This window comes from Vigna unguiculata, chromosome 6 (genome assembly GCF_037176805.1).
Source record: "Vigna unguiculata cultivar grain cowpea cultivar isolate G323 ecotype 2 chromosome 6, ASM3717680v1, whole genome shotgun sequence".
Classification (NCBI taxonomy): Eukaryota; Viridiplantae; Streptophyta; class Magnoliopsida; order Fabales; family Fabaceae; genus Vigna; species Vigna unguiculata.
The window spans coordinates 12,967,338-12,975,364 of NC_140797.1; positions in this window are offsets into that span (position 1 = coordinate 12,967,338).

Genomic DNA, 8,027 nt, shown 5'->3' on the forward strand with positions numbered 1-8,027 from the left:
TACAGAATGAATAGGTAAAGTCTGCAGGCTTCTTCTTCTTCTTTTTTCTAAAGTTGATACATTTTCTTCAATTATTATTATTCACTTTTGCATATTAATGTTCTTTCTTCAACTAAGTTGTAGAGAAAGAAGTTCAATTGTAAAACATTGCTTTGACTATTTGTAAAGCACTGGTATGTATTCATTATAATATAATACATTGGTTTTTTTTATATAAATTTTATTTTATTGATAGAATGTTTTATAAATATAATACATATATATATATATATATGATTAATCAGTTTTCTTAATTGCTCTACGTATCTTCAAAAGAAATTAATAAATACACTAATATTCATTGCGCAACAAACTCGGTCTTTGCGCGAAGGAGTGGTAATGTTGTGTTAGAGAGAATGGATACAGTACTGTGAGAAGTAGAGGAAATTTAATATACTAAAGAGAAATTAAAAGTTTTGAAAGGAAGGAACAACCATTTTGAAGGGAGGGTAAGAAAGGAAGAACATTCAAGGGAATAGGTTCATTTTTTCACTAACATTTTGGTCCAAAAAAGTTCATCCTCATATCAACATTAATTTACTCATCTCCTTTGAATTCAATTGAGAGTTCAATTAAGAGTCATGATCTAAAAAAAGCAATTTGAAAGTGCATTTCAGAGACATTTTTGAGATTAACAATAAGAATACGTTAGGAAAAAGACAATAAGAATACTTTAGGAAAAGCACAAGGAACGAGAACAGATTGGCAAGTAACAGGTTACACGGTTTTGCTTTCTACTTTGCTACAATGCTTTGTTACATTTTGTGTGGTCATAGAATTGTATGAAATACATATAGAAAGAACAAAATATTGTCATCTTAGGCTTCTAAGTTAATAAACCACAATTAAAAGTAAAATTAAACTAGGTTTAAGGAATTTGAAATGGAGAAGACTTAGGAGATGTTGCTGGTGAACGAGGAAGGCATAATAGTTTTTAGTAATGAAATTAGCAAAAAAACAAACAATTATTACAAGAGATAATTTCTCTCATAAAATTTATTAATTAAAGGTTTAAATTTTTTTAACAAAGTCACTAATAAAATGGACTCCATTACTATTTGAAGAATAATAAGTATAAAATCTTATAATTAAATATATTTTTTATATAAAATATATATTTTTAAATTGGAAACCATGTGAATTAGAATTTTCAATATTTTATTCCCTAAAGCATATTTATTTACATTTTATCTTCAATATTATTTTAATTGATATTTTAAATATTTTTAAATTTCTATTTTAATATATTTTATTCCCTAATACATTTTACATTTTGATTTCAACATATTAATAAATGTAGAGTTCAAAATTTGATATATGTAAAAATAACTAAAGATAAAAATATTTATTTGAGAAGGTTACACCGTATTACAAAAAAAATAGTTCATATAAAAAAACATAAAAATTAAGGAAATTTATTTATTTTATGGACTTTGTTTAAAATTTATGAATGTTATGTATTGTATTTTATTTGAATTTACAATTAAAATATATTTTTAAATATTCACTTTTATTTTATTTTAATACCCGCAGGTACCCGTGTAAATATTAAAAAATTATGCAAGTACCCACATAACGGATACCCGACAAATATAGATACAAGTACATGACACATATTTATCCAACGGGTAAGGTATGAGAGAGCTAGTACATGTACTTTACCCGCCCGCACCCCATTGACATCCCTAGTTACAACCGAAAACTTTTCTCATGATCCTTCTTAATTCTTAATTAAAGATTTTATTTCATTTTAACAACTCATTAATAAAAGATTTATTTGCCACTTGAAATAATTTATATAAGCGTATAATTTTATATTTCAGTAATATTTTTATTATAAATATATTTTTTAAATTACTACTCAATGAAGTATAATTTTTACAGTTTTTCTCTCTAAAAGGTATTTATTTACATTTCTTCTTTATTCTTGTGTTAATTATTTTAATTAATATTTTAAATTTCTTTTTTCGTATATTAACTCATTGTTTTTCACGAAAATCAATGTAATTTTAATACTTTTGTAATACATTCGGTTGAAGAGGAGTTGAAAAATTGTATATAAAAATAACTAAAAATTATATATTTAATTCAAAAGGTAATTTTAATATTATTATTGTGGATTTAAAAAATCATTTTGGAGATGAGTACCATTTGGGTCAAATATGAGAACCAATAATCATGTATGTAATTTAAATTTGAAATGCCAATTAGGTTTTATTTTTACTTTTTTGTATGGTTTAACCATTATTGTTTATATTTTTAGGAGTCCAAAAGTTAGTTAGTTTAATCATGTCTGTAACATTTTTCTTTATATTCTACTCAAAATTAAGGAGTCCAAAAGTTATGTCATTCTTAATTATATCAGTTATGCATATTAATGTTTTATTTTTTTTCTAAAGTTTAAAATGGTTGTTTTATATCCAAATGTTTGTCCATGTACATGTAATGTACATGATGATAATTTTTTTATATTGTATAGTATCTGTTAGTTAGTTTTTTTTTTATTTGTGTTCTAAATTGATATTCTATCCACTGTTTCTTCTAAAAACGGATTTATATTTATAGACAAAAAAGAGTAATAAATGTGTAGCAAATAATAAATAAAATCAAAATTGACTTGATTTGAATTAAATTTAGCAAATATATATGATAAAATAATTTAATTTGCTAAAACTTTAGTATAATTTGTTAGAAAAAAAATTAAATAATAAACTGATTGTAAATGAAATTATTTGAAAAAAATGAAGTAAAAAATCAAATATATAATAAAATTTTGAAAAGAAATGAACTTGATGTAGTCCAACATTTTAAGTTTTTCTCTTGACGGAATATATTTTTAAGATTACAAATTCATATATTTCATTCACACCCTTCTCTTATTTAAATACTGTAATGAAAAAAAGTGAAAAGTATATAAAGATGGATAAAAAAATAATAGAAAATGTTTAAAAATTCATATTTAAAATTTAACTTAAATGTTTTCAAAACAGTGGAAATCACATATCTTATTCTCAATACATTTATATTTATTTTCATTACTTTATTTGAACATATATTATAAATTAGAAAAATGTGCTCATCATATTTTTTTTTAGTTTTTTTTACTAGAACATGCATATATGTACATAGTTAAGCAGATTTTAATATTTAAAGTATTTTAAAAATAAGTTTTTAAAATATAGATTATATTTTTAATTATATTAGTAATAAAATTTCAATTTTGGAGATTAGTAATAGATGTGTAGCAAACAATGAATAAAGTCAAAAAATGACTTGATTTGAATTAATTTTAGCAAATGTATATGATAAAATAATTTAATTTGTTAAAATTTTAGTATAATTTGTTAGAAAAGTAAAATTAAATAATAAACTAATTGTAAGTGAAATTATATGAAAAAATTGAAGTAAAAAATTAAATATCTAATAAAAATTTGATCATCATCAGAGTCATCAAAATGGGTTATAACCTGCGAGCCAACCCGGCTCATCACAGGTTTGGGTCGGGTCGGGTTGAAAAAAAATTACAAATTTCAGTACGGATTAAAATTGAACTTGCACACTAAAAACTCTGTTCATTCGGGTTGAACCCGTGATGAGCCGAGTTAGCTCACCAACCCACCAATAAATTTTAAATATTAAATTAATATATATATATATATATAATATACATACATAATATATATATATATATATTTTGTAAACGGGGATAAAAAAGATGCTTCAAGAGATGAAAATGTTGTGGATTTATCTATTCAAAATTTTAATATAAGTGATAATAATGATTTTATGTTAGATAGTAATTTTTATTTTTGTGATTTTGGTTTGTATTTGTAGTTTAATATAATTTGGGATTTTATTGAAGTTTATTTATATTTTAATCGGAATTATAATTTAGTTTTCTTGAGATTGAAGAAAAAATATTGTGTTTCCTTTTTTAATTATGTGAGCTAGTGAGCCAACTCGTTTAACCCGCCAACCCATGGTGGGTCAAGTCAGGTTCTAATTTTTTTGGCTCGCTAATAAATGAGCCAGATTGGGGTGATCCACTAAGTGGCCAACCCGTCACGAGCCGAGTCGGGTTGGGTCGGGTGACCCATTTTGATAGCTCTATCTAAACTCATCCAAATCTTTTATAATTGTCTCTTTCTTTCTACATTAGCAGAAAAATATTTTTTAGTCACAGTTAAATAGAGTCGGTAATAATGAAACAACGCTATATTTAAAGAAAGAGTAAAATTATAGGATATTTCTAGTCGGTTTAAAACTGACGGTATCATCTTATATGATATTTACTACTATTCTCATTGTGAATAGTAAACCAGTGGATGAGTAATATCAAAAGGTGGAGCAGATGCCTACAGATATTTTTGGAAGCCACGTTCTCTTCTCCTCCGCACTCATATTCCTTCAAAACATTTTCTTTTCTCGTCGTAAGCCATGCATTCTTCGACAACATCTTATCTTCTCTTCTTCAAAGTTTTTTCTCTTCTCCTCAAAAGCCATCTTCTCTCTGTGGAAGTTATTTTCCCGCGTAAGTCATTTCCTCTCTCTGTAATATGATTTTCTCTTCCCAAAGTTATTTTTGTTTGAAGTCATTTAAAATTCATTTTGTTTTGAAGTTTCAAATACTCATAAACCCTAATTTCAATCACTGATATGAGTTTTTGTATTGGTTCAAATTGATTTTCTTCATTGCATATTTTCAATGTCAAGTTCCTCACATCAATCCCTGCCAAATGTAAATATTGTTTCAAGTTTCTCCATTCTAACATGTAATAGTTTAATAATATCAACTATAATGAATTTGTCAAAGAAAAAAAATCATACTTGTATGAATCTCCTTTGCTTTTCCAATTTTAAACTCTTTTAAACTGTTATTTTTTCTTAAGGATATCATGTTATGATGTTTGGTTGAAAGTTGGATTGTTTGATCCTTTTAGAAGTCTGTTTCCCATGGTTCTGGTTCCAAAAATAAAACAGAGATCGTTGTGTGGGCACCTAAGGTAAATTAAACTTTAAAATATATTTGAAATCTCTTACACTTGTGCACACACAATATAAGGGTCTATAGAAGTTTAAACTCTGATAGTACTTGTTGTCAATGTTCTTCGCTTCTTCATGCTAAACGATTACGATAACTTATTTTCCTGTGTGCTTCATAGATATGAAGATAAATTCTAACTTTTGTATTTTTGTTCTAGATCATTTATATATTCAAAGAAGAGCAAAAACATGTAAAAGATGTTTGTTACTGATTGATCTTATACCCCTGTTCCTACAATCAAAGGTGAAAACTATTGTTATATAGGTGTTTGAGAATTTATGTTTCACTGGCTTTCATGGATATGTTGTTAAAAAATTCAAAATTTCTTATATCGAACCAACATGTTAATGCAATCTCATTTTTTGAACTTGATCCTCCTTTATTTAGTTTGGGCCTCAAAATTAGTTTGTGCTTACTTATGTGTGCTATTTTGGTCTTATCGTTGGTCAGTACATGATCTTTGACTCACACTCCTCCCTTTTGGGATTGCACATCTCAATTAGAGTTGTAAGATTAGACATCTACCATACAGGTGATCTTACAATGACCCATTTACAAGTGATCCAATTGGTTTAATAACAACCATTAGGATAAAATTTTGATGTTGTGTATGTATTAGAATTTTGGTTAAGGCCTTACTAGAAATTTAAGATATAGCCTAATTAGAATATGGGGGATGCCTTAAAAAACCAGAATTTTATGTTTGAGTTTGTGTTAATTTAAGGTTAAAGTTGGAGAGCACAAAAGAATTTTGAAGGGAATAATTTCTTTTGTTCTTCATTTGGTGCATCGGAATTCATGAAGGCACTCATCCAAATTTTATCCAAACATGACAATTAAAGTTGGCCTGCGCTTACTATGAGGTGAATTGTGGCAAGTATTGAGTGCATGAAAGTGTTTATTTATCACGTAAGCTTGGCATTATTTTCCATGTGAACCAATTCTTTCTATATTTTAATTGCTAAAATCCACATGGTTTATTTGACAACTTTTTTTTATGTAAGATTTGGTAGTCCAACTATTGAGATGCCAAATAATTTTGTTCACTTTTTCTTATTTCCTTAAACCAAGATAGATGAGTCACATGATTGCATTGTCATTTGGTCATTTATCACCATCAAGATTTCTTTTATGTCAAATACCAAGGCTCATTTCAGTTTCAACAATTTTTTTTTTCTATATTTTTTGTTTCATCATCATACGTTTTACAAAAACTTAATTTTTTTCCATGTAACTATTGTATGTCATTTTGTATGTCACTGTTTAAATGTTTCAAATCTTGGTCTTCTTTTATATAGTGTTCTTTTATTCCTTGCATAAAATAGTAGTACCAAACCTCATTATTCACAACATATTTCTAGGTGGGTGGTTGTATGCTGATTAATTTTCCATCATTGTAGATTTATTATGCAACAATGGGCCTTTGATATCTGTAGAGACTCAGGAAAGAAAATTGATGCTTTGGTTGCAGAGATAGGAATTGGAGGATCAATAACAGGTGCTAGAAAATTCTTCAAGCAGAAAAATCCAGACATCAAGGTATATTTTTTTATAGTGCATAATATGCTAGCAATGATCATGGGATAGGTTTTCTTGTGCTAACTTTACAATTTAACATCAGAGCTTGGAAATACCTTGTTCATGGCAAGCTTTCTGTTAGAAAAGACTAGTTAGGCTTTCATGCAGAGAACAAAGTTCTCCCAAACACTTCAATCAAACATGGTTTTTAGAAATGACTTACTCGTTGGTCTAACCAGAGCAAGTCTCTGCATTCCTCAAGTACAACGTATAATAGTATATTTATAACTCTACACTGATAAAATCACGAGATTTGTTTATTTCCTTTTCATATAGAATTTAACCAGCTGCTAGTAACAAGAGAATTGTTACCTTTAACTGTGGATACTGATTAAGAAATTAAAATAATGAAATGGTTTATACTAGACAACAATCAAGAGAAAATATACCATTGCATTCTTTTGATAAAACTCATTTTTAATTCCTCAAGAAATTCTATTGGTATTGGTTATGGAAGTGCTTTGCCCTCACTAACCTTGGTATTTCCTTAAATGTTCTTTTGTCTAATAGGTCACCTATTGTTTGGATTTCAGAATTTTCAAGGTGTTGGAGCTTCTATATTTATCTGGACGTCTCATATTGGTGATTTGGGACTTACACTTACAAGAGCAGATCGTGTGATCGTGTGATTGTTGTTGATCCTACTTGAAACCCAATGTGTGTCTTGAAGCACTTTAAATTTTTTATAAATTTGTTGTATAATATACAAAAGGAAGTAGCATTATTGGTATTTTCTAATTTAGAAACTGTTATCCACTTAATTATTTTCTGCTATGTCAGTAAATAAATATTATTTGAACACCTTTGACATGTTTGATAAATAAATTTTAGGTTTTTTATTTTTTTTTATTTTTAAAAAAATATGACTTTAACTGTAGCTAAGGTATTCAATATAATTATTTTAACCACCAAGTATTAAATATAATTTTTGTAAAATTCACTTGGTTACAACCATCGCTAAATTTTAAAATTTTTTGAATTTACTAACGATTACAACTGCCGCTAAGTATTAAATATACCTTTTTTAAAATTTACTTAACGGTGGTTAAAATCGACTTTAATATTTTTGCTGGCGGTTATAATTAACCAACGTTATGATGCTTTGTGACGTCAAATTCCGTGTCAGTTATTTAATTGACGAAAAACAAATAGTGATTGTTCAAACCACTACTAAATTATATATCAAACTGACGTTAAAATTTAAGATTTTAGGAGTGTTAGGTAAAAAATAATTATAATAACCGCAGTTACAAGGGAGAATTTTTCTCTTGATCCTTCTTAATTCTTAATTAAAGATTTTATTTTATTTTAACAACTCACTAATAAAAAATTTACTTGCCATTTGAAAGAATTTATATAATTGTAT